The following is a 27,797-nucleotide window of genomic DNA, read 5'->3' as shown; positions in this document are numbered from 1 at the left end:
CAACTAGTTCATCCACTGGATGCAGGAACTTGGACCAACATCTGCTTCCTCCAAGGCGTGTTAACAGGCAGCTAGACAGGGAGCAAAGGAGTCAAGACTAGATTCCAGCTATGGAATGCAGGTATCCTACACATCAGCATACCTCTGCCGCAGTGCCTGTCCCTGCATTCTCTTATCTGTCCCCATCTTGCAGCAGAGGAAACAGGTCTTTTGTGAAGTGCTTTCCTGCTTCCCTTTGCAGAAGTAAATCTGCCTTATCCTAATGATCCTACATTGGCTTGTGGGACAGTGGGGGATGGGTCAGAGGCTGGCAAGAGTATGAGCTTTAAAAAATTTCTTTATTTACGAGACAGAGCATGCTGGAGTGAGCGATAGAGAACACTCTCACTTGCTAGTTCCTGCCGGGGCTGAAGTCAGGGGCCATGAATTGGCTCCAGGGGTCTCACATGGGTGGCAGGGACCCAACCACTTGGTCCATCACCTGCTGCCTCCCATGATCTGTATTGGCAGTATGCTGGAGTCAAGGGGTGCAGCTGGCGACTGAACTCAGACACTCTAGAAGGGGATGTCAATGTCTTAGCCACCAGGCCGAAGGCCCATTTCCAGGGTCTGGGCCTTGAGGCACGGAAGTACTCAAGGCAGCCTCTGTCACTTCTCAACTATTTGTCGCTGAATCTTTCTGTGTCAATCCTGGGAAATATAAAGGAGGGAAGTGTTGCGTTTAGATGCGAGATAATGTGCCTCGGCCAGAGCAGGTGTCTCAACAAGTTGGTGGAAAATGGGATGACAAACTAGGCTTAATTGTGGCACATAAAATGAAAACCAGTGCACACAAAGGTTCTTCAAAAGTTCATAAACATGCACAGTTTTTGTACCCTAAGTGCTATCTTTTAATTTCCAGTTGCAGGGTGAACAGGAGACATTGCTTGTCTGAGAACTGCTCGGGGTTGCCTAACCCTCCCTTGCTTTATCAGAGGTTTCTGAGAAACGTAGCCACTGGTGACTGCCCGTGACAAGCTTCACCTCTGCACCTCTCTGTCATCTTCCACTGAGTGTCCCTATTTGCCCTCTGCTGACCTGGGCCCAAGCCTGTGCGTAGGACACCTACCTCGAAGGAACAGCAGTGCCTGGCAGTGTGTACCATGCTCTATTTTGGGAGCACTTTTAGGTCTTGGCTTCCTCAGGAGACAGGGTTTCACCTTTGGCCTTCTTCCTGGGTGCCCTTAGGAACAGCATACCCCAGTGTTCTTCATAGTCGAAGCATTTGGGTCAGATTTTCGTGGTTTTGCCGTAGACCGTTTGCAAGCACACTTGTCTGTTGGTATCCATGAAGGATTGGTGCTGGAATGTCCCTGAGAACACAAAAACCATGCATGCCTAAGGCCTCTAAATGAAATGACATGTTATTTGCATACAAGCTACATCCCATATCTTTTCAATCATCAGTAACACTTAATTTAATGTGAATCGTATGTAAATCATTGTTATGCCATATGGTTCAGGGAATAAGGACAAGAAAAATGTCTATATGTTCAGTACCTATGCTAATCTAAAAAAATTGTTTATTTGAGAGGCAGACAGGAAGGAAGAAACAGAGACCTCCCTTTTGCTAGTTTACTCCTCAAATTCTGGCAACCACCAGGGCTGGGGCAGGTAGAGTCAGTATAGAAGAACCCAACCCAGATCTTCCGTGTGGATGGCAGGGATCCGACACTTTGATTTTCACCTGTGGTCTCCCCTGCTGTGATCAGTAGGAGGCTGGAATTGGGAGTACCACTGGGACTTGAGCCCAAGCACTCCCATACAGGATGAGAGTGTCCCATACAGGATGAGAGCGTCCCATCCCATACAGGATGAGAGCATCCCATACAGGATGAGAGCGTCCCAAATAGAATCTGACCCACTGGTCAAACACCGCCTCCAGGTGTTATTCCTCCCCCACCCAAATATTTTTGAATGTGTGGTTTATTGACTCCCTGCATGTGAAACCTGCAGACAAAGAGAATCGACTGCACTTGCTCTCTGTAACTTTGTGTTTTTCTTTGAATCTCCTCGCTGTTGGAGACCAACAGAATTCTCTGAAGTGGAAAGTTCACTTTATGATCATAAATAAAAGGCCAGTGTCAGTTGCCATTAAACCCTAATGATAAATATGGCAAAGGCAAAACTACCTTGGCACGGAGGCTAGATGTTTCACCTGCAAGGGTTGGAACCCAAGGCCCCCTTTTCTTTTTTATGAAGGATGAACAACCAGTGTTAGAGATGTCAACTCTATCAACATTCAACTGTGACTTTGACACCAGAGGGAGGGCTAGCAAGAAAATGCAGAGCAAAGTAATGTTTTCATTCAGTATTACCTAAGGCTGTGTCTTAGCGCCATGTAGACCTTTGTAGGTGTTAGTGCACATATTCTGTAGGCAATGTGCCATTACATACTGTCACTCACTGCTCTCTGCAACATTTCTGTGGTATCATATGATTATCCCCATTTCACAGAGGATTACATTCAGGTGATGAGAAGTTAGCCTGCCCATGTTTAGACAGTTGGTGAGTCGTGGAGGTAGAATTTGAACCTGGATGCAGACGACTTGATTGTAAATGCTGGTCTCTGAGTCTATTTTTGTTAAAATTTTTTTTAAAGATTTATTTATTTTTATTGGAAAGGTAGAATTACAGAGAGGAAAGACAGTAAGCAGTATCTTCCATCCGCTGGTTCACTCCCCAAGTGACCACAATAGCTGGAGATGAGCTGATTCGAAGCCAGGAGCCAGGAGCTTCTTCTGAATCTCCTTCATGGCTGTCCTCTACTGCTTTCCCAGGCCATAGACTGGGAGCTGGATGGAAAGTGGAACAGCCGGAATATGAACCAGCACCCATATGGGACCCCAGTGCATGCAAGGTGAGGACTTTAGCCACTAGGCTTTTACACTGCAAAAAAAATATTTTTTGATTGACACTTGCTGGTATGTATTTAGGAGAAGCAACATGATGTTTTGATGGGTGTATACTTTATGTAATAATGAAATCAAGATAATTAGCATCTCTACTGCCTTAAGCGGTTGTCATTTCTTTGTGATGAGAGCAACCCAATTCCTCCCTCTTGCTATTTAGAAGCACACAATACACTATTGTTAACTTTGGTCAACCTACTGTGCAACAGAACACCAGAATTTATTCCTGCTTTAACTTTCTATCCGTTTCCCCCATCTTTCCACATCTCCCAATGCCACCCCCAATCTCTGGGAACCACGATTCTATTCTCCACTTGTATGAGGTCAACTGTTTTGGATTCCCCAAGGAAGTGAGATCATGCGGTGTTTTTGTCTCTCTGTGCCTGGCTTATTTCACTTAACCTTACGTCCCCCCAGGTTCATCCATGTTGCCATAAATGACAGATTTTTTTCTTGTAAGGCATCACAAGGATGTGAATGGAGTGTACATTTTCTTAGTCCCTTCACCCCTTGGTGGACAGCTCTGCTGCACCCATCTCCCAGCTGCTGGAACTAGTTCTGCCAGCAGCATGGGTGTACAGATGTCTCCTCAACATGCTGGTTTCATTTCCTTTGGATATGTACCCAGGAGTGGGAATGTTGGATCATATGGTCGGTCTATTTTTAATTCCATCGCCTCATGAAGGTACTGTTTGTCCCCACCCGTCAGGAAGGGCTGGCTGTAGGAGTGGCACAGAGGGTGAGGTCAGGCTGTCTCTTTCCTGGGCATGGTGGCTCTGGCAAGGGCAGAGCTCAGAGCTTGGATGACATCTTGGTTGAGCTGCTGCCTCACGGGGCACAGGAGCTGTGGTTCTCGTGGCTGGAGCCTTCCTGTGTCCTTGGATCCTTGTCTTCCTTGAGTGCCTGCTGGGCTCTGGGGATGTAGAAATGGAACTGGGCCAGACTTTTAAGGAGCCCACCATCATCCAGTGTGGTGGTGATGGGAGACAGGGACTACCAAGTAGGCACAGGTGGGTTTAAGAGGGAGACCTGCAGCTCCTCCGTCCACCCCATGCTGAGTGTGGTGAAGTGGGGATGGGCATCCTTTGCTTAAGCTGGGGAGTGGAGAGGTAGATGAGGTTTGGGAAACAGTTTCTGCAATGATTACTGTAGGGAAACCAGCTATGCCTAGAGCCTTAGGGAAAAACATGAGGATAGGCACAGGGACCAACCTGGTGAGTCTGGGTTCCTCTCTTGCCCTTTCCCTGGCACCCACCAGCAACAATACTTGGAACTTTGTCATTGCTTCCTCAAAGGAATGTTGACCTGAAGACCTTTGGCTCAAGAGGGCCAAGTGGATGCTTTGGTCCCCAGGTGATCCTGCAAAGAACCAAAGCTAACCAGAGTCTGATTTTGGTAGGCTCTTGGACCACCAGGGCAGCCAGGGCCTCTGAGGTGCCAACTTAGCCAGTTCTGAGAAGCCATCTTAGAAGGGGTGAGTTGGTTTATTTTAAAGCCCACACTGGCAGTTGGGTCAGATTTTTATGTGATGATTTTGTGTTGTGCATATAAGGAAGCACTGCTCGTTAGCTACCGTGAATGTGCCCCAAGCATCTCTCCCCAGAATAAATTCATACTCAGAGGAGGAAATGAAACACGCTGGTGCCACACTCAGAAATAGGGTGTTGGTGGTGCGTTGTGGCAATCCCGGGTGAGTCACCGACGAGATCCCTGGAGTGGGAACTGCTGCACACCATACTTGGTGCGCTCTGGTGCCTTGGGGCCACAGAGCGCTGGGAGGACTGGGATGAGTGTCAGGCTGTGAGCATTTTTGGGGATGCAGACGCCCACTGGAATGTTGAAAGTATGCATGCACTCTTGGGCATCTTTGTATAGTGGCAAAATAGAGGACCAGTCTTGGCAGTGGGAGGGGAGGGAGAAGAAGAAGAAGAAAAAAAAGACTTCTTCTGGCCAGAACATTTGGAGTTGCATCTATCTGGAAAATGGAATTTGTTGGGGGACATTTTGGTCAACAGAGGCAGGTGGAATATATGACCAGCACTCATGAACTGGGGGACGTTGGATGTGTTGCTCAGTGCTTCAAACGGCAGCGTCCTCTCTCTCCCTGTCTCCTAAACCCCTAAAAGGATGAGGGTGGATTGCTGGGGCAAGTTTCTGGGTTACTTCCAGATTTTCAGCCCTGTACTTGCCTGAGAAAATCAAATAGGAATTGGCTGGAACGGTTTTGCTCAATATCTATAAGTCAAGGTTTTTAGGTTGCAAGTAAGGGAAACTTTCTATGAGTACTTCTTGGTAGAAAACTGGATCCATTCATGGGATCAGAAGAAAAACTGAGGGTCCAGGAGCTCAGGTAAAGCTGGGGAGCTGGGAGCCGGAGGGGAGGGGTCTAGTCAACTGGTACTTACTGGCAAGGACACCAGCTATGGGCTTTGTTGGCGTGGAATTGCTGTATTCTGGTTTCCAAGTACCTGGGTGAGAGAGGAGCTCAGGAATCATCTTGGGTCTAGTGTCCACCTGTTAGGCAAAGGGACTCAAGGTGCCTGGATTGGCCTGCCTAGGTGGGGAGAGGCTGGAGTATCTCCTTAGAGGAAAGGGTACCTGGTTGTCAAAAGGAGGTATGGATGTTAGGTGGGATAAACGTGATGGATTTGTATTACTCAGGGATAATGACTTGAAGGAGTGAAGGCAGATGATCACAATGGCTGCACTTGAGATTATAAAGAGCAGGGCATGGCTACTGGCCTTCTCAACCAGCTCACTGGACCCTACTGAGCATTCGTGGAAATATTCCAGTTGACTGTAAAGACAGGCATTTCCATGTGTGCTGAGTGGCTTGGCCGTAATCAAAGGTCTTGGCTGTTACAGATGTTGGTCCTGCCCGTTGATAAGTGGGGTTGATGGCACAGGGATTCAGTGAAGCTGAAATGATTGGAAGGATGATGTGGATCCTGTTTGCTCAGTTTTGGCTTATGCCTCTTTGTGCATGATCTTTGGACCAGAAGGGCAAAGAACCGAAAGTAGGAGAATTGGTAGAGAATCTTAAAATCTTCAGTCACTCTACCCTTTGCCTTCGTGTGTTAGGTGAGCAGGTTGCATTTCCACAAAATCTCTACTAAGCACTGACAGCTGAAAAACAGCTTTCGGCAGCATTTTCTGAGAGTCCGGATTCTGGGAGTGTTCTTAACGAAAAGGAGACGTGGGAGCAGGCGTGTTGGACGGCCTCTTGCTTGCTGCTGATGCAGGCTCTGGGACGCAATGGGAATGGCGCAAGCTGCTGGGTTCTAGCCAGCCACACGGGAGACCTGGACTGGTTCCTGACTCCCAGCTTTAGCTTAGCCCGGTCCCCGCTGTTGCAGGTATCTGGAGAGTGAGCTAGTGAAAATGGGTTCTCACTCTCTTCTCTCTCACTGGCTCACCAAAGATGCCAGATGGCCACAATAGGTAGAGCTGGGCCAATTCAAAGCCAGGAGCTTCTTCTGGGTCTTCTCTATGGGTGCAGGGGATCAAGCTCCTGACCTGTCTTCTGCTGATTTCCTAGGCTATTAGCAGGGAGTTAGATCAGAAGAGGAGCAGCCGGGACTTAAACCAGTACCCATATGAGATGTTGGTGCTATAGGCAGCAGTGTTATCCACTAAACTATAGCACCAGAACCCAAAATGAAGATTTCTATAGTCATATAAACTTGGGATATAGTGAAAAAATTTAAAATCTTAAATATCCAGTAGGCACACTAGGAAATTAAATGTTATGGTAAGTTTTGCAGCGAAGAAGTCTGCTTGGTTTTGCCTCATTTGGGATTTTTGAATTGTTTTGGCCACAGAACAGTTTTACTAATATTTACAAATTATTGTTTTATTTGAAAGGGAATAAAGGGAAAGAGAGAGAGAGAGAGAGAGAGAGAGAGAGAGAGAGAGAGAGAGAGATCTTCCATTCACTGGTTCACTTCCAGCAGCCTAGGCTGGGCCAGACTAAAGCCAGGGATCAGGAATTCCATCTTGGACTTCCACATGTGTATTCGAGTCATTCTTCATTATTCATTGTTTCCCAGGCTAATGAGCAAGGAGCTGGGTCAGAAGTGGAGCAGCTGGGTCTCAAAATGGGATGCTGGCACACACAGCTATAGCTCCTCTTTGTTCCCAACTTTTTATTTTGAACCATTTATTTTGCAATGACAAAGTTAACTAGAATAATGGTTAGAAGTGACTTCAAGGGCCCCTCCCCCTAGATTTAAGTAATTTGCCCTATTTGCTGTGTAAGTGTACTCTAACAAGTTTCTAGAAAATGAAGTTAAAATAGAAGTTAATTTTGAACTCCATGTGTAGGAGAGGGTTTTAAACAGTTCAGAACAAAGTATTTAAAGAGTTCAAAACTGGCCCCAATGAGATGGCTCAATAGCTAAATCCTCACCTCGCAAGTACAGGATCCCATATGGATGTCAGTTCATGTCCCAGGTGCTCCACTTCTATCCAGCTCCCTGCTTGTGGCCTGGGAAAGCAGTCGAGGACGGCCCAAAGCCTTGGGACCCTGCACCTGCGTGGGAGACCTAGAAGAGGCTCCTGGCTCCTGGCTTTGGATCATCTCAGCTCTGGCCGTTGTGGCCATTTGGGGAGTGAACAGATGGAAGAGTTTTCTATCTCTCTGTAAATCTGATCTGCCTTTCCAATATAAGTAAATAAGTCTAAAGAGAGAGAGAGAGAGAGAGAGAGAGAGAGAGAGAGATCAAAGCTACGCATGAATTACAAAACATTTTATACCAAAATAAACTTACCTTTTTATTCCATTCTCCAGGAATATTTTGAAGTACCCTGATAAATAGTATAAAAATATGTACGTTATGTATAGTCCATAGATTTTAATTTTCTGAGTTGTTTGAGAAACAGTGGCAGAGTTCATGTCCCTTCACTTCAAAATCCTTTACTGAATAATTCCTAAGAGTAAAGATATTTTCTTCAGTAACCACTGTAGTTATCAGCTTCACTAAGTTTTTTTTTAAGAGTTATATTTATTTTTTTCATTGGAAGCCGATACACAGAGAGAAAGATCTTCCATCTGTTGTTTCCACTCCCTAAGTGGCTGCAATGGCTGGAGCTGAGCCGATCTGAAGCCAGGAGCCAGCAGTTTCTTTTAGGTCTCCCACGAGGGTACAGGGTCCCAAGGCTTTGGGTTGTCTTTGACCTCTTTTCCCAGGCCACAAGCAGAGAGCTGGATTTCATTTTCCATGAAGGTTTAAAGTGTCCTTGCATTGATCTGGTTGTTATTGGCTCATGGGTTCCGGTTTCTTCATGGTTATTGCAATTATTCAGCCATTTCTGGGGGCACGGGGATTGGTCCTGGGAACCCCTGTAGGTTTGAAAGTCCATGGGTACTCAAGTTGCCTGTATAAAATAGTGTGATATCTGCATGGACTATGGATTTATCTTTCCAGGAATTGACATCATTGCTGAGTGACTTATGATACCTAATCCAAAAAAAATGCTGAGAGAGTTGTTCTCCCATATTGTTTAGGGAATATTGACAGAAAAAAAATTTTGTGAATATTCAGCACAGGTACAAGTTTTGGGAATGTTTTCAACCTATAGTTGGTTGAATCTGCAGATGTGGAACCTATGGACCAGTGGTTGTATCATCTTTGATTTTTTGTTTGTTTTTGGTGCTATGATTGCCAACTCTGGCAGTGGGAGACCTTCCTGTGTCCTTGTCTCCACAATTTGTTGAGAACTTCTTTACTTTCTGACGGTACAAAATGTTTCAGACTCACCTTGTACCTATCTGGCTTTAGTCCTATAATCATTCACTTTTCTCAGCAGCCCTAATTTCTCCTATTAGAAATCAAGACCAAGATCAAAAACCCAAGTTTGTGTGTTCACTGCTCTGGGTCTTGTTGCTCCTGTCTGCTATCCTCTTTTTGACTATTTCCTGGATTTTCATAGAAAGGCTTCCAAATCACTTGTCTATCTCTTGCCTAATTGGTTGGCGTTTAGATTGCTTCCATTTTGTTCCTGTTTTGAGAAACTGTCAGTGCACACCCCAGTGCATATTCTCTGTGCATTTGTGCAAGGAGTTTCCCTGTGGTGACAAGTGGAATGTCTTGATCCCAAGGTGTGTGTGTTTAAAAATCTATTTGACATAGCCAACTTATTCTCCACCATTGTTCCACCTACTTAGATGGCACCTAGGACACCTGTCACCATTACTAGAGTAATTGGGGTTGAGTCTCAGCCTGATTGAACATGCCTGTTAATGCATACCTGGGGATGGCTAATGCAGCAGGGAGTTGGTTCAAGTGCTTGGGTCCCTGTTGCCTATGTGGGAGACCTAGCTTGAGTTCCCAGCTCCTTGCTTCAGCCTGGCTCATCCTTGCTCATTACAGGCAAGTGTGTTATGAACCAGCAGAAGGAAGATCTCTTTCTGTCTTCCATATCCGTGTCTATGCCTTTCAAATAAATAAAAATAAAACCTAGAGTGTTTCCTGTCATCCCTAGTATGGAAAGTATTGAAAACAAGAAAGATGTGTGAGTTCGGAGGGGGCAGTGATTGCTGCGAAGAGATGGGCCGGGGCATGCTGCTTCAGCTAGTGACTTGCCATCCACTGGTGTCCACTGGTGTCCACTGCTGCCATCAGTTGGCAGTGAGGAAGAGGGGCTGGTCTGGCTTCTGAACTTCTCAGGAGAGTGGTTTGCTGTTTCTACTTGAGAGGTGGGTAGGGTTCATGTTATACCCAAGCTGTAAGCACACAGGAAGTTTATTTTTTAGACTAAAATAGGAAAGTATCATACAAACACTAGTCGGCCATGATTTACACCCAAATCATTTCAGAAAGCCACAACCTACCAAAAGTATAAAAAGTAAACCGTGTAAAAACGCAAAGGAGCAACAGGATGTTTGCTTCCCTATGTACAGTCTGTTCTTTCTCATGCTCTGGGCCAGACACTCTTCCCAGCTCTGCTGTCTCCACGCCATGCATGTAAGACTGAAACATGCATGAGTCTGTCCCTGCTCGCGCGGGTCACATGAGAGCGAGCGCGTGGAGAGGAGCATGGCAACATGCACAAATCAGGGTGTCAGGGGAAGAGAAGCAAGGCAGGACAACAAGGGAATCTCAGAGATGGACTTGTGTGCAGGTATTTGAGCCACAGTTTCTTTTTACAGTGTTTATCTGTGGAAAGGCAGAGTCTCTCTCCACACACACATACATACACACACACCTGCAACAGCCAGCGCTGGGCAAGGTCAAATCCAGGATCTAAAAATTCGATTCAGATCTCACAAGAGGGTGACAAGGACCCAAGTAGCTGAGCCATCGCTTGCTGCCTCTTGGGGTACATGAACAGGGAGCTGGATTGGAAGCAGAGGTTGGACTTGAATCCAGACCTTCTGTGAGGGATGTGAGTGTCCCAAGTGGTGGCTTAGCCCTGCACAGCACAGTGCCCAGCCCTGAGCCAGGCACTAACAGTGGATTACAGTTTGGGCTCTGCACTTACTGGTGGTCAATGCTGAAAGGGAGGGAGGAATCTAGAGGACTCCAGCTGTCTGTTAACTGAGTGCAAGGCAGTTCTCTAAGAGAAGTGCAATTCTCATGGAAGCCAAGACTCGAGAGTTTTTTTTTTTAAGATTTATTTTATTTTTATTGGAAAGGCATATACAGAGAGGAGGAAAGACAGAGAGGAAGATCTTTCATTTGCTGATTCAGTCCCCAAGAGACCCCAACAGCCTGAGCTGCGTCAATCCAAAGCCAGGAGCCAGGAGCCTCCTCCAGGACTCCCTCATGGGTGCAGGGTCTCATGGCTTTGGGCTCTCCTCGACTGCTTTCCCAGGCCACAAGCAGGGAGCTGGATGGGAAACGGAGCCGCCATGATTAGAACCAGCATCCCTATAGGATCCCGGTGCGTTCAAGGCTAGGACTTTAGTTGCTAGGCTACTGCGCTGGGCCCTGGAGAAGTTTCATAGAGGAAATTCTGCAGGATGAAGCCTTGGATTTGCTTGCCATGGCTCCATGGGGCATTACCCCACGCCACTGCTTTTCTCTTAAGGCAAGCAGATTCCACATGAGCACGGCTCCTCCAGTCACAGTATTTATGTGGGCACCCCAGACTGGCCCCAGAGTGCAGCTTTTTCACAAGCAGATTCTAGGCAAAGATAAAATTCAGACAGCATGAAGGGTGAACTTGCAAGGGGCATCCATGGGATAAAAGTGCCTGTGTGGTGTGAATAGAGAGCAAATGGAAGTGAGCGGCGATTTTCAACTCCAGAAGCCTCCAGGTGCTGGTATGTTCATGCATATCTAATTTACATCTTTCTTCCCCCTCTTTCCCTCCCTCTCTTCCTTCCTTTGACTTATTTATTTTTATTTGAAAGGCATGTTTTAAGAGAGAGAAGGAGAGACAGAGAGAGAGGTCTTCATCTGCTGTTTCACTCTCCAAATAGCTGCAGTGGCAGCAGCTGAGTTGATCTGAAGCCAGGAGCCAGGAGACTCTTCCAGGTCTCCCATGCAGGTACAGGGTCCCAAGGCTTTGGGCTGTCCTCAACTGCTTTCCCAGGTCACAAGCAGGGAGCTGGATCAGAGCAGCTAGGACACAAACCAGCGTCCATATGGGATGTCAGTGTCACAGGTAGAAGATTAACCCACTGAGCCACCATGTCAGCCCCTGGTTGGCATTTTTCTAAAGTCGGACTGACCAGTTCTCTGGAGCATCTCAGTTCAGTGCAAAGGGAAGATTCAACCCAAGAAAAAGAGCTGCACATCCCAAACCACAGCACACATTCTTGTTCCCCAACTGCATTCTCACTCTAAACTCATTTTAAAAGTAAAACAACTTAAATGTATTTTCATGTTTTTAATTGTAAGCAAGGAAGAGAGAAAGAGGGAGACTGAGAGGGAAGGAGGAGAGAGAGAGAGAGAGAGAGAGAGACTCTTCCACCTGCTGGATTATTTCCCAGATGACTGCAGCAGCTGGGCCTAGGTCAGGCCAAACCCAGGATCCAGGAACTCCATCTGGATTTTCCACATGCAGCTGTACCATCCCCTGCTGCTTTCCTAGGCATGTTAGCAGCAAGACCGGAAGTGGAGCAGCCAGGACTTGAACTGATATTTCCATATGGGATGTTGGTGTTGCTAGTGGTGGTTTAACCCTCTGTGCCGTAGTGCTGGTCCAAGGCTGGTGCTTTTGTAACAAGCCAGTTCTTCAGAAATGAATCATGACCCCATGAGTCCTCCCAAAGGATAGCACATATTCTGTGATCTAAGTATCCTCCACTTGACTCACCTCTCCATCTTGCCAAACTGCGGAGCAGGCCTCCCACGCACCAATGCCCAGTGGACAAACCACATTGAAACCATAGCCTTGTGTCTGGCTGAGGGCTGATTGTCCATGCTGGACTTCCATGGATCATGGAGTCTAGGAAAGAACTTGATGTGGTTTAACCCTACTGGGTTTGAGTGGGAAGAAAATGAGTATCCTCCCCAATGTTTTAAACTTGCCGGTGGGTCCACTTTTTCTCCTTGGTGTACAGCCCTTATCTTCTGGAAGGGAGGTTTCCATATGGGATCCCTCAGGTTGTGCGAGAATGTCAGGGCTCACAGCCTACCATGTCTTCCACATTTCCCCTAATTTTGGGGCCAAGTGTTTGGAAATGTTTGCTTTAGAGAGGCAGTCATCCATTTATCTCTTTCTTTAGCAAACATATAGTCAGTGCTGACCATATGCAAAAAGGAAGTGAGCCAATGCACACAAATATATACAAAAGCCAGCTAAAAGTTACATAAATCTCTGTATAAATAGTGTAAACGACGTTTCTAGCCAAAAATGGCAAACGTCATGTCTTTGACAAAGAACATTTATACAACTAACCCTATTCTTTTTCTAAAGTGATTTTTAAACAATTTAGACTCAATGATTGCTACTTGCCAAACCAGTTTGATAATTAAATGTGGACATTTACATGCAGGACAAAGTGATGTGGATGAACTTCTGTCTGTCTGATATTTCTTCTCTCCGTCCTGCGGCATTAAACTTTTCTCTGTGCCTTTCCTTGATGTCAACCTTCAGGACTAGAAGTTTTAATAGACTGACACAGTCATTCAAGCAGCATTGATCACTCACAGCTAAGATCTTAAGGACCTTCACAGGGTCCAACATCTTTGGGCTGGACAGATTTGTACTTAGTGCCCCTCAAAGACCTGCTGGAAACTACATTATATATGAAAAATGTACCTTGGGAAGTTTTCTATTTAATTTTCAGTCTGGGGGTCACTGGGAAAACCAGAGCTCCCCTTCCCTTGGGGTTTATGTAGAAGCACTGTTTGGTGGCAGATAATTGCTCAGTGTGAAGATGAAGGTAGCTTACTGGCCATCAGCACCTTGTTGACTGAGTCAGTGGGAAATACACAGATGGTGGGGAAAATCTCCAGGAACAGGCCCGGGGACTCTCTTTCATTGGCTTCGGCCACCTTCCCATCTCTGCTGGAGTTTACAACCTTCGGGACCAGTTGTCTGCCATCTCTCCACTGTCTCCAACATCCTTAATTGCCAACCAATCGTGACCTCCCAGATTCATCAGAATTATTCCACTGAGGTGGAGCCAGCCACCAACTGCCTGGTCAGTTTGCACCTGCGGGACTCCCACACCTACCTCTCTCTGGGCTACTATTTTGACCACGACGATGTGACTCTGGAGGACATGGGCCACTTCTCCCGCGAGTTGGTGGAGGATAAATGTGAGGGCATTGAGCCTCTTTTGAAGATATGAAACCAACATGGCAGCTGCACCCTCTTCCAAGATGTGCAGAAGCCATCCCAAGATGAGTGGGGCAAGACCCAAGATGCCATGGAAGCCACCTTGGGCCTGGAGAACAACCTGAATCTGGCCCTTCTGGGTTCTGCCCACACAGACCCTCATCTCTGTGACTTCCTGGAGAACCACTTCCTGGACGAGGAGGTCAAACTCCTCAGGAAGATGGGAGATCACCTGAGCAATATCTGCACAGTCACCAACCCCGTGGCTGCCAGGCTGGCCTGGGTGAGTACTTCATGGAAAGGCTCATCCTCAGACACAACTAAGAGTGGCTGGAGCCCAGTGGCCATTGGTGGGGGGCTCCCCTGCATCTCCGGGTATCCTAGTTTGTGCCTAATCAACCGCTCCAGCCACTAAGCAGCTTGTTAACAGCCCCTGGAACTTTCTTTTAAACCATGGACCAAAAAGAAACCAAGGTTTTTTGCTCCAACTCAGAAAAATAAGGTGGTATGTTAATATTGAAATTCTGCACATCAGGTGAATGATCAATATTGTGGATCCTGAGAAGGATCCATGGCTAGATTGCAGGAATTCTTTACCATGGTTTCCTTTACTTATAGTTAGCAGGGGTCCACACATATTAAATGGAGAATTCCAGAAATAAGCACTCTGGAAGTTTTGCATTTTGTGTGGCCCTGAGTCGTGTGATGACCAGGTAGGCTATCTGAGAGGCGCATGACCCCTTTGTCCGGTGTATCCGTGCTGTATACGCTACTTGCCAGTCAGTTGCTTCATTCGTAGTGTCCTCCTTATCAGAATGATTGTCTTGGATCCCAGTGCCTGCATTCCAGTAACCCTGATTCTACTTCCTGATGACATTGGTGTGTATGAGCTAGTGATGCTGGCAATTCAGACATGCCAAGGAGTCATAAAAAAGTCTTATGTTGAGGTTGCCGAAAGCTATGGTAAGTTAGTCACCTACTATGCCTAATTTATAAACTTTATCCTACATATGCATGTGTAGGAAAAACAGTCCCCCTGTCCACACCCACATCTGCAGCTGTGTCTACATGAACGTCATGTGTCTACCGGGTTTGGTGCTATCGGCTGCCACGTTCATTGTGGGTCTTAGAACATTTCACCTGGGTTAAGGGGCAAGACTGCTGCAATAGGGTCTCCATTTATGGTTTATCCTCTAGATTGCAACAGAAATCCACACAGAGGTGCAAACCTTGTTTTCCTGACATGCCCGAGGAACTTGAATGAATCAAGGAGACCTTGCTTCCAGGACAGGGATGATTCTGACAAGGAAATAATGAATGGATTTGCTGATGGTTCTTCATTCTTTCTGGAGCTGCTGCAGACCCAGAGGAGGAAAAGGTGTTGTGGCAAAATCCACCAGCCTCTTCTTTACATTCTTCTCCTGTGTCAGTCGTTCTCCTTCCTTCAAATGTGTTGTCCTAAAGGATTTCATCTGTAGCCTTCATGTGTTGGGTTGCACTCCACTGAGAGGGAAAAATATACTGGCTTAGGATGTGTATCTAACTAGGGCTGTGATAGAAGCCCAGGGAATCTTAGTGATATTATCCAGCTAATGTTTACTGATCACCTATTACATGCCAGCCATGTGTGTGTGCGGGGGTAGGTTTCTATCCCCCAGAGGAGCTACCTGGGCATTGAATGGCTCTGTGTCTCTCTTGTGGCTATTTTATTATCTTCCTTACACTGCACATCACACTTTGCAATTTGCAAATGGCATTTGCTCTCCACCTTTGCTCCCTTTGCTGCTTTGACCATGTGAAGGCACAGCCCGAAGCCGCCTGCTCCCAGAACCCTGCAGAAGATGTCTGCGGTCTTGCCACCTTGAGATTTTGAAGATGCATGGATTTTCTCCTTGAAAAAAAGAAAAAGGAATAACTTTATTTTCTTCCTTTTTGTGGGTAAGAGTAAGCTACGATTTTAGAATGCTGTCCTGGGCCAACCAGTTTTGCAATACAATGACCTCATCTGTGTGGATTCAAATTCTGTGGTCTTACAAACAAGTCACATAAGATTAGCTTGGGGTGGCAGGAGAGGTCACTTGGAGCCATTGATAGCACATTGTCTTACTCGATATGTGTTTGGTTCTTAAACTGTTGATTTAAAATGTTTTGTTTCCTGACTGCTTAAAAATGAATCTGGATGTGTTTCAACATTGGGCGTTTTTTTCCCTTTTATTAAAAATATCAACTAGTTTATTTATACGAAATCATAAAGGAGAAAGTAAGCATAAAAAATATGTAGGTGTTTACCCATTGGTTTGCGTGGAAGACAGGCCTGGAAACAGAACTGACCCAGCAATTGCAACGACCAGCATGTGCATAAGCTGATTGGGGCGAAGGATGGTGCTGGACCCTGTACTGGCAAGCACACACAAGAATCAGGTCTGGGATCACCTCAGACGAAGTTTCTTTGGAGACCCCTGCAACTGAACTGCTGATTTCAGAACCCTAACCATGAAGAGACTATGTCAGCCAGTGGATTCTGAATAGATTTCATCGTGATTGGAATGGCGAGATTGGCAGCAATTCAGAACTGTTGAACTATCAAAACTGCTTGAGCAGGACCCTCAGATTGGGGGACCTGGGATGGGTGGGAGGCTGGGTGGGGCTTCTCCCTTTGTTTCTCCCCTAACCCCAGATACAGGAAAAGAAAAATCATGGTATTAGTGTGGAAACAATGGTTTTACCCACTTTCCTGTAGTCCTTGACCCTTTGTACTAAGTCAGATTATGAAAAAGTAGGTGTTTAACGATGAAATGCAGATTGACTTTTGGCCATTTAGTTAAGACTAACTGTAAAAATTAAATGATGTGGGCTTGGTGCGGTAGCCTAGTAGCAAAAGTCCTTGCTTTGCATGTGCCAGGATCCTATTTAAACACCAGTTCATGTCCTGGCTATCCCACTTCCAGCTCCCTGCTTGTGGCCTGGGAAAGCAGTTGAGGATGGCAAGTCTTGGGACCCTGCACCTGCATGGGAGACCCAGAAGAAGCTCCTGGTTCCTGGCTTCAGATCAGCTCAGCTCCGGCCATTGCAGCCACTTGGGGAGTAAACCAGTGGGTGGAAGATTTTTCTCTCCGTGTCTCCTTCTTTCTGTCAATCTGTCTTTCCAATAAAAATAAATAAATCTTTTTTAAAAAATTCAATGCTGTGCACACCTATATTTGTTTATAAAAGTGATTATGGTTATGGTTACGAATACTATCTGTAACCAGATTTTACACTTAGTAATATATCATGAGAACTTCCATGCTATTCCATGTTTCTCTCCGCTATCATTTTGATAGCTGTGTAGTGATTCCCTGTGTCTTATGCCATCATACAGTAAACCAGCCCTTCGTTGTTTAGACAGTGAGGCTTCTTCCAACTTTTCACTTTTATAAACAATGCTTCGCTGGATGTCCAAATACATGTATCTTTAGCCGTGATGAGTTTCCTTAGGAATAAATGCTTCAATGAGGAATGCTCATGTCAAAGTTTATGCATATTTGTAAAATTATTAATGCATGTTTTCCATAATCTTGGTCTCCAGAAATGTTTCACCAGGCTATCCCTTGATGAATAGTGCATGAAATTGTTTACCTGACTATTCTCCTATCAAGTCGTGTTGAAAAATACGTGTTTGCTAGATGAACAGTTGTTTTTTCATGGTGTTTCTCAGTGATTGGTGAGAGTGAGTTTTGTTTTCTGTCCATTTGTGGGTCTTCTTCCACGACTTGTTTATCTTTTCTTCATCTTCTTGTTGGACTGTGGTTTTCCCCAAATGCTTTTTATATGTTAAGAGTGGTAAATATTTATCATCAGTCCCATTGTAAATAATTTCCCCTCCTAGTATAACTTAAGGTAATTTCTTTTTTTACATAAACAAGAATTTTTTTTCAAGGCAGTTAAATCATCAATCTTTTCTTCTGGTTTCTGTCTTTGTCATACACCAAGATCTTAGCATATGTAATAGAAATGTGTGAATTTCAGCCTTTTTCTTAAACACTATAAATTCAGTACATGTGCTCCTTGCAAAGGATGAAAATTTTAGCTCCAGACATAGAACAGAAAATCTCCTGACCGTCTCCGTGCTACCTCCCACACCTTGGTGGTAACTACTGTTTCTTTCCTCTTCCAGCACGCACACAGGTGTACACTAGGGTGAGACATGCGCTACAGGGATCCCCCGCCTTGCTTCCTGGTTCCATGGACTCCACCCAGGCTCCATCTTGTCCACACAGACCCTGATTTTCCACCTGGCCAGGAGGGAGGCGCTACCCTGGGGGGTTCCAAGGCAGTCTTCAGTTGCATGAGATGACAGCTTGCTAACAGACAGGTGATGCTCCCCAGAAACAGAAGAAATTCAGTCCCAGTCAAGGCCTCCCACTGTCCACTCATGACCAAAACAACCCACACCCGTTAGCTGAACTCTGAGCAGGACCCAACCATTAATTTTGTTACTGAACTGTGAATCAAACCAAAGTGGTTTTGTTTTGTTTGTTTTTGTTTTTGTTTTTTTCCCAGGGGGAAAAAAAAAAAGACCAGACTTGAACTTGAAACTGAGCTGAACTCAGGGCTTTTTTTAAAAAACGAGGGAACAGGAACACAACTCAGGCATCCTTACGTGCTGTGAAGCAGACTCATCTGTCACTCATTCAGCACCTCACCGTGACAGTGTGCAGGAGAGGAGCTTCTCGCTTCCCTCAGGCGACTCCATGGGGGTGTGATCGTGTTCTAGGGAACACCGTGTGAGGAATGGGGACTGGGGAGAAGTGTGATTTTATTTTAACGCTCCGAAGAGATGAACCAGAGTAGTTCGGCTGCTCCTGTACTGACAGAAGCACTCGTAAGAATGATTCATTGTGACAATGTACCTGAAAGCACCAGACCAGAGCACAGAGCCCTAGGCCTGCTCCCTGGTGGGCAGTGGTCAGCTGAGGGCAGGGTAGTGACAGTGGGCCTCAAGGGTCCACATGGGGATCATCTCCTTTCACAAATGAGATTCATGCAAAAGCAAATGAGCACTGATATCATCCCCCCCATCCCAAACCCTAAGCAGAAAGAGCTGCACCAGCTAGACCACACACCCTCCCCTGTGCTTTTGGTTTGAGTGACAAGAAAAAAATCCAACTCCCATGGCAGCAGGAGATGAAAAAGAAGACAACAAAACAGCAGCAGCAGAATCCCCACAGTAACAGGGAAGACTGTCTCACTGTGACACATCCTCCACAGGATGGTTCCTGGCACCTCCAGGCTCTCAGCTCCCAGTTTCACACCCAGCAGAAAGAAAACATTGGTGTGCTTCACATTTCAGTCAGCTGTACCTGTCCTGGCTGGGGTCATGGGCCTTCCCTCATCAATCAAGTGGTTTGTTTAGAGCCACGCATGTCTTACCGAAGCAATGCACCATTTGGCGATTGCATGGTGGTGTGATGTCCTAGTGACTTCCAGATACTTAGATGGTGTAGGTCAATCCCTGGATGTGGGTTCTTGATGCTGTCCAGAGATGTGAACACTGGGTGTCTATGGCTGCAGCCCCTGTGACTGTTTAAAGCCAACCTTTGTCATAGAAGTGATATAATGATAAAGTCATGAGCCAGCATGCACTTTTTTCTGATCGTTAAATATTACCTGTTTGTAACCGATTGTGCTCTTTCTGTAAGAGTGGTAGGTGTAGTGCTCGCAACTCCATCCCCAGGGAACACTGGTAGCTAGGAGCTTTGCAACTCTCTCATCATCCTACCAGCTCCATGAGCATCTGCAGTCTGTTGTCTGCCAAAACATCAGGGGTGGCTTGTGACTGCTTTTATTTCATTGTCCTCTGCTTCCCCACTCATCATGAGCATCATCATATTGACCAGGTCTAGGTGGGGTGCTCCTAGCAGAAAGGGGCATGGCTTCTGGGCAGATAAAGTCATGGGCACATCCAACTCAGTGTAAGGTCAAGGTTTGCACACTCCTCATAGTCATTTTGCCCTGCGGAATCAGCAGGGGTCACTCCTAAAGGGACCTGGCCAAGAGGTGGGAGCCTCTTCCTTGCCTTGACTTGATCTGATTCAAGTAGATGCTGAACTCCTGCTGGCAGCAGCATAGACAGTTCTGGCTGCTGGGGTCACCCACTCTGGCAGGAGAGGAACTTCTGGTGCTCATGGTGTGATCCTGTCAAGTGGGTTCCTGGCTCTGATGGGTCTAGAGAGCTTCTTGTTAGTTTTGGGTCACTGAGGTATGGTGGTAGAACTGGTGATCACGGAACACTCCAGAGGCAATGTGGCGATGCCAAGGGGAGCATGCAGGGGGTGAATCCTGGGGCATCGTATGAACTGAAGTCCAGGGCTTGGAGAGAAGATGCAGAACAGCACACCTGAGTGTCCCCTGTCATCACTGCTGGCTTTCTGCTCAGGCCGGGAGCCAGGCTGGTTCCTTTCCTCATGGCACAATTCTGGGGCTGTCAGCCCAGTCCGTGTTTGGGGGAGGGGAAAGGGGCTCTGGGAGGGAGCTTGAGACCAGGTAGCGACCTGTGGTCTTTGGGAGTCGACTGGAAAGCACAGATGGGGCCACCCCTCACCTGTGTTCTCTTTGTGTGGGGAGGGGCATGCTCGGGGCCTGGCTGGCCTGGCCTTTTTGCATTTGGGGTCTTTAGAGTCATGCTACAGAGCAGGTGAGGACTGGCACACTCCGTTGATGGAGGAGGAGCGTGCTGCCTGGGACACCCAGGAGGGGGTGGGAAGTGAATGGGGGAGGGGAAGACAGAAATTCACCTCCATCCCCAGCAAGGGTCTCTTTCAGCTAGGTCCTGCCTGGGGTTTGGGAGTGACAGTCGTCCGTGGAACTGGTAGATATCTGGGCTTTCATGAAGGGCCAGCCCTGCCCAGGGCAGGGGATGTAAACTTCCTAACACATCTCCCCGCCGCGTCCCGCAGATTCAAGCTTTGGAAACAAAACACCGGAAAGGGGGAGGATGAGTACTGGACGTGGGGGACAACACAACAGTGTACACCTGTGTGCGTGCTGGAGCGCAGGAGGGGCAGGAGGCAGGCGACTAGCTGCCCCAACAGGATTTCTGTTCCTTAAATTCTGTCCTCTTGTGTTCTGGCTGGGGAGGCTGCAAGAGCAAGCTTCTTTTCCTGTGTGGAAGGGTCTGAGAGGCATGCACTGCTCTCTCTCAGGCCAGCCTGTGCATTTGTTAGCAGGACAAGGGCAGGAGGCAGGGCCGGTGTTGAGTGTGGCTGTACTCAGGGGTCCAGATGGTGCATCTGGGGACTGGGTCTCTTGGCCCTGCACAGCCCAAGCTGGCTCCCATCCTTAGGCTCAGGCTGTCCTGTGGAGGGGGGAAAGGGCGGCGTGGGAGTGGCTACCAGCAGCTTGAGGCAGACTTTGGTCCTTGGCAAAGAAAGAGCTTAGGCCTCTGGCAAGGGTCCTGGAATGAACCCTGGCCCCGTCCCAGGCTGATCGCTGAATTAATTTCTGCTACTGAATGACCGAACCTGGATCACGCTCATGTCAGGAAAGCCTGTGTGTGTGCATGTGAAAGTGTGTATGTGTTGGTATTTGTGTGAGTCTGTATGTGTGTGTGTAAGTGTGCTTGTCGGTATCTGTGAGTGTGTGTATGTGTCTGTGTGTGAGTCTATGTGTGAGTGTGTGTACGTGCTGTGTGTGTATGTGGCAGTGTTTGAGTGTGTCGGTGTCTGTGTGTATGTCTGTGAGTGTGTGTATGTGTCTGTGTGTACAAGTGAGTGTGTGTATCAGTGTTTGTGTGAGTGTGTGTCTGTGTGTGTAACTTTCCTTTGGAACATCAGAATCTGTAACTAGCAGAGGGTCCCTTGGAGTCAGGTGTTCCTGGGCATCCCAGAGTCCTTTTCCCTCCCTCTGACCTGCCTCAGACCTTGGAGGCTGGGATAGGGGCCATGGCTAACCTCCAACCTTGGAGGCTGGGATAGGGGCCGTGGCTGACCTCCAACCTTGGAGGCTGGGATAGGGGCCATGGCTGACCTCTGACCCTGGAGGCTGGGATGGGGCCGTGGCTGACCTCCGACCCTGGAGGCTGGGATAGGGGCCGTGGCTGATCTCCAACCTTGGAGGTTGGGATAGGGGCCGTGGCCGACCTCAGATCTCATGGGCCAAGTCTCCTCTTGAGCACTTGCTTCTGTGTGTTTTCACTTGCTGTACTTTCTCATAATAGATTGAAAAAACAAATCACTTTTAAATTATAAGAGGATATTTCCAACGCTGCGAAGAAAAATAGAATTGAAAGATAAATTCACTTTGGTGCAAAAACTTTTAAAACCTAGTTTTGTTGAATATATGTAGCATGTATTTTTAAAAAAGATTTTATTTGTTTTTATTGGAAAGTCAGATATACAGAGAGGAGGAGAAAAAGAGAGGAAGATCTTCCATCTGTGGTTTCACTCCCCAAGTGGCCACAATGGCCAGAGCTGAACTGATCTGAAGCCAGGAGCCTGGAACTTCTTCCGGGTCTCCTCCCACACGGGTGCAGGATCCCAAGGCTTTGGGCTGTCCTCTGCTGCTTTCCTAGGCCACAAGCAGAGAGCTGGATGGGAAGTGGGGTGTTGGGATACGAATCAGTGCCCATATGGGATCCTGGCGTGTGCAAGGTGAGTACTTTAGCCAGTAGGCTACTGTGCTGGGCCTTGTAGCATGCATTTCCCTTGAGCTTTCTGAGAATTCATTCACATGCCTGGGTTGCAAACATTCTCACATCACAAGCAACTTTTCATTTCATTTGCTGTGAATGTTCCCAAGTTCTTTTGTGTGTAGATTGATGACAAAATTTCAGTTAATATGTAAAATATAAACATTATAAATATATAAAGCATGAGTATATTTCATGTATGTTAAATGCCTGCATTCCATATCCACAGTGCTGGGTTCAAGTTCTGGCTGCAGCATTTCTGGTTCAGCTTCTTGTGACGCACCCTGCCCTAGGGGCAGCAGATGATACTCGAATACTTGAGTCTTGAGCCCACATAAGTGTGAAAGAGTCTTTAAGACTGACTGCTGTGCCATCACTTGCACCTTGTCTAAGATTGCATTTAAAAAAAAATGATGCTGTTGACTTGAAAGTCAGAGTTACAGGGAGAGGAAGAGACAGAGAGAAAAACTTTCTGTCTGCTGCTTTATTCCCAAAATGTCCTCAACAATCAGGGCTGGGCCAGTCCAGATCTCAGAACCTGGAACTCTGAGACTCCCATGTTGGTGGCAGAGGCCCAAGCAATCGGACCATCTTCTACTGCTTTCCCAGGTGCATCAGCAGGGAGCTGATTTGGAAGTAGAGCAGCTTGGACTGCCATTGATGTCCATATGGGATGCTGACATCTCAGGTGGGGTTTCAACCTGCTGTGCCACAATGCTGTGTTTTTGTTCTGAGTGAGTGGTATCTGAACATTTCATAAAATATATTTATTCTGAAAAAAAAAAACAACTGGGCATGTATTTCAAAGGTTTTTTTTTTTTTGGATCAAAATAAACTTATCTCTTTCATTTTCTATGGACCTGAAAAATCATTTATTTGAATTGAAGAGAGAGTGAGAGTGAGAGCAGGAGCAGGAGAGAGAGGGAGAGAGAAACCAGTTCACTCCTCAGAGCTGCCAGGAAGCCGGAATTGGAGCAGAGGCAGGGCTTGGACACAGGCACACTGATGAGGCATCTGGGCACCTCAAGTGGCATCTTCGCTATTGCACCAAATGCTTATCTTCGCACACTTTATGAAGTTCAGGTAGTGTTCTTGGCCCTGGCCATGGGGCTGTGGTCAGGGCCAGGTACCAGAATGAAGCATCCCTCTGGCACCACTAAGTCGGCAGCTGTAATGGAACCCACGGAGTCTCCCCTTCACTTCTTCTCTTCTGTCTCAGGATCCACAGAACTTCTCTCAGGAAGGGCACTCTGAACTTAACATGGCAGCTTGATCAAGGCTGTCCTGTCGCAGCTTCTAGAATTCCTCCTACCACCTGCACTTGGTTTCTTTCTGTCCTTCTCTCCACCTCACTGCTTATGCTCTCTCTCTCTTTCTCTGTCTCTTTCTTCTCTTGCCACTCCCCACCACCTCCTCCCAAATCTCAGCTTTGGCCTCTTCCACCAGCCTCATTCAGATTCTTCAAGCCCACCATGCTCAGTGACTTGACTCAGTTTGCCACCCTCGTCCCTATCCCAGACTACCTGGTAAGTCAACACTCCATCTCCAGAGAGAAGAAAGGTTCTAATGTGCTATCCCAGGTCATGGGACAGTGTGTCTGAGAACCAGTTACCCGTTCCCACCCTCCAGTTGGTGGCTTGGGGCCTGCATGTGTGTGTCTAGGAAGAAGAGTCCCATTTCTTGGATGGAGAATCTGTTTTGATTTTCATAAGGAGCTACTGTGCGGAGTGTTCTATTTGCTTGTTTAGTTTTTAATTTTTCTGTGTGTGATTCCTCATGCAGTCTTAGGTTTGCGTGAATTTAGTCGGTCAACCCACACTCATAGAAGACCTGGTTAGCTGTTGGATGCACTGTTTGTGGAGATGATAAGAACATACTCATGAGTTATTAAAAGTTTCCAGTGCAGAGTCGTCTTCATCTTTGCCACATCATCATCATTATCACCACCACCATCATCACCATAACCATGACTCTAACGTTCTAATCATTTCACACACATGAGCCTGTTGTGTCCTCACAACCTCTCCATGAAACACATGCTGTGACTGCCCCATTGTACAGATGAGAAAATGAAAGCACAAAGAGACCTGGTAGTATGTCCAAAGCCAAAGCTGTAAAGGGTACAAGAGCAGGAAATGGAGCATCTACGGGTGGTTTGGTTCCAGAGTCAGAGATGTAGCTATGGCCATCAGTGCTTAATGTATCCCTTGGGCTCTGACAGATATTGGTTTAATGGGACACCAGTACGCTTTCCTCAAGGAAAGTGAGCGGTTGAACCCCTTATTAAATGTTGAAGCTGGCTTTGGGTTACTGTGTGTTAAGTTGCCGCCTGAAATGCTGCCATCCCCAATTGGCGGCTGTTCAGAGTCCTGGCTGCTCCACTTACTACCCAACTCCCTGACAATGATCTTTGGAAGATCGCAGAAGATGGTGCAAGTGCTTGGGCCCCCACCACCCATGCAGGAAACTCTGGTGGAGTTCCCAGCTCCTGCCTTTGGCTTCGCCTCACCCCAGCTGTTCTGGCCTTTTGAGGAGTGACCCAGAAGATGGAAGATATCTCTCTCTGTCTCTCCCCCTTTCTGTTTGTAACTCTGCCTTTCAAATAAATGAATGAATCTGGTTAAGTCCTGGACCACATGTGGAAATAAACAACTTTGTTTCTTGCAGGATTTGAATTTGCTGAAGCATATACCTGGAGAGGCAGTGATTTCTCAATTTCATTGTCTCTGCTTTTGGTGTTTGGAACATGTGCCAATGTTGCAGTGACCTGGCACTTTGATGAACAGAGTCCAAGGACTGATTCATGGCTGATTTTTCCCTTACCATCCCACTTGCATCTTTCTGTCTTTCTTAGGCAGGTGTTTTAGGCAATGTGGGTGGTGCATTTTGTGTTGTGGATACCGTCCTCACGCTTGGTCCTCGGTGGCATTTGTTGCTGGGGGTTGTGATGCTGGTGTGGATGGGATGGTGATGGTGCAGAGGCTGAGCTGGATGACTGTGGTGGCCAAGAAGGGCAGAGAGCTCCAAAGGTCAGGGCATGGAGGGACTGCTGAGATGCCACAATCAGAGCAACGGCAGTGTGTTAGACAAGGAATGAGATCTGAGATTTGGCTCAGTCTTCCAAGGCAGAAAGCACCCCAGGAAACAAGAGACAATCCATAGTGTCTGCAGCCTAGCCAGACACTGGCTTCCCAGGCAGTGCACTGCTCTGGAAATCCTGGCTCCAGCAGCTCTGTCCTGCCCTTCACCTTCCATGGAGGGGGCTACTCAAGTCTGGAAGACTTGGGCTTGCTCTTGAGAGAAGCCAGAACAGAGCAAGCCTCAAGTTTTGCTGCTGTCATTCTGATTGTCCTCCTGGGGAATCCTCCTGGGTGTTCTCCATGCCTGCTTGCTCAGGTCCTGTAACATGCAAGGAGTTCCAGATGCATGTGCTTCTGACCCTGTCTGTGGGAGCCAGGCCTGGCAGTTCAAGATCTCAGAACCACAACTCTGAGAAAGAAAAAGCAAAAGAAAGCGAGTCTTACAGAGCGAAAATGTGGAAATGGAAGTTTGCTCAAAATAGGACAGTGGAAGGGCTGGGTGGGAGTATGGGTTTGGAAGTGCTAGGAGGCTGCAGGCGAGGTTATCAAATGTGTTCGTCCTTGTGGCCAAGATGTCTGAGGGTTCCCTGACGGCCAGAATCCCCTTTCAAATAACCCTGCTGCTTAGCCAAAGAGACTTCCTAGCTGAGCCTCCTTTGTGAGGTCAGCAGATGAAGTTCTCTCTGCTGAAGTGTAACCAAGGAGTGTTGTGTGAGCATTCTAGGAAGTGTGCTTGGAGTCGGGGATACCCTTTATCCAGTCTTCTGGCTCCTTGGAATACAGACACCAGGTCCTTGCACTCTGAACACGTGTGATGGAGATGGTGAATGATCATGACAGAAGCTGACAAAATGGAGGCAGTGCACCTGCTGTGGCCTATCTCTGAATCTCTTTTATGTAAACGAGGAGTAAATGTCTGTATTATGTGAGGCCCTGTTGTTGGGGCAGGGCGAAGGGTGGTTTGCAGAGGAGGGGGCGTCTGTAACACCCATTGCGGGGTTGGTTAACAGAGGAGGGGGCGTCTGTAACACCCATTGTGGGGTTGGTTAACAGAGGAGGGGGCGTCTGTAACACCCATTGTGGGGTTGGTTAGCAGAGGAGAGGGCGTCTGTAACACCCATTGTGGGGGTGGTTAGCAGAGGAGGGGGCATCTATAATATCCATTGTGGGGTTGGTTAGCAGGTGGGAGCATCTATAACATCTGTTTAGCTGATAATGCCGTAGGTTCACTTTCCTGTCCTAGAGGGGTGGCGGCCTGAGGTCAGAGGGGCGGCGCTGAGAGCCTATGGGGACACAGTGTCCTGACTGGGGCAGGCTGCTGATGTCCACAGGCTTGCTGACCTCCTCGCTTTTGGCCAAGGCAGTAAGAGAGATGGACGGAGGATGGTGGGGAGCGGAAGCTATGACTGGTCCTGCAAGACCCAGCTGCCAAATGTCTCGTTCTGGAAAAGGAACAGGTTTTACATGAACAAGATGGAAGGACTGCTTGTCCCTCTGGAAAGTTCTATGAAAGTGGCCAGCCCAGACAGACTTTAATATTAATGGGAAATTCTTCCCGTTGTTTATGAAATCATTGTAGAGTTGATTTTAAAAAAGAGAGGAGAGAAGAGAGAGAACCACGTGTTAGCTAAATGAAGCCCAGACAATTATTTATAGATGCATCTGAGTGGTTTGCTTTAACACGGAGTAACTGTCAGGCAAGACTCCACTCTGACACCGGCAGGCACCCCAGTGCTAAGAATAAATTTATGAATGTCTTTTATGAGAGTCAACAAACTAGACAAATAAGCCCACAGACCGTCTTTCACGTCTAGAAGCAGAACAAAGACGGTCGTATTCAGCATTCGTTCTGGCCCGGGTCGCTGCCAAGCTGAGCAAAAGGCCTGCCTGGGGCCGGATGTTCTCCTCCAGCTAATGTGATTCCTCTGGGCACTGCCACGGTGGCAGGCAGATGCCTGGTTTATTTCCATTCCTCCGCTTCGCCCGTTTGTTTGGGGCAGCTAAATATCTCTTTCTCAGGAGCACATCTGCTCTTGTAAAAATGGAAAAAGCAGGCAGATCTCCGGACTGTTTGCCTGGAGCTCGCCCACTGCTGAGACTGACCAGAGCCTGGGTGAATGGTGGCTCCCAGGCCACCTGCACTCCTGCAGGGCTCTCAGATGTATAAGCAAAGAGGACTCTCCTTCATGACCCTACGTCAAGCCCTTCTCCTTCCATTGGTCACACACCATGATTTGATTGTTGGGAAACACACTGTCTTTCCTCCTCCCTTCCCCCTTCCCTTCGCCCTGGGTGTGCTGTGGGGCTTGGGGATGCTCCTGGAGCACTGGTAGTACTAGTAGCCATCGTCACCTGTGTGACCAA

At 47.2% G+C, this 27,797-nt stretch overlaps 1 pseudogene; it reads left to right on the top strand.

Annotated features, from left to right (window-relative positions):
* Positions 1-14,009, top strand: part of LOC101526486 (ferritin light chain-like) — a 54,279-nt pseudogene extending 40,270 nt beyond the window's left edge.
* Positions 14,010-27,797: the final 13,788 nt, after the last annotated feature.

Source organism: Ochotona princeps, chromosome 19 (genome assembly GCF_030435755.1).
Source record: "Ochotona princeps isolate mOchPri1 chromosome 19, mOchPri1.hap1, whole genome shotgun sequence".
NCBI classification, from domain to species: Eukaryota; Metazoa; Chordata; class Mammalia; order Lagomorpha; family Ochotonidae; genus Ochotona; species Ochotona princeps.
Note: the sequence above shows the minus strand (reverse complement) of the source record. Positions and strands in the feature narration are given on the sequence as shown.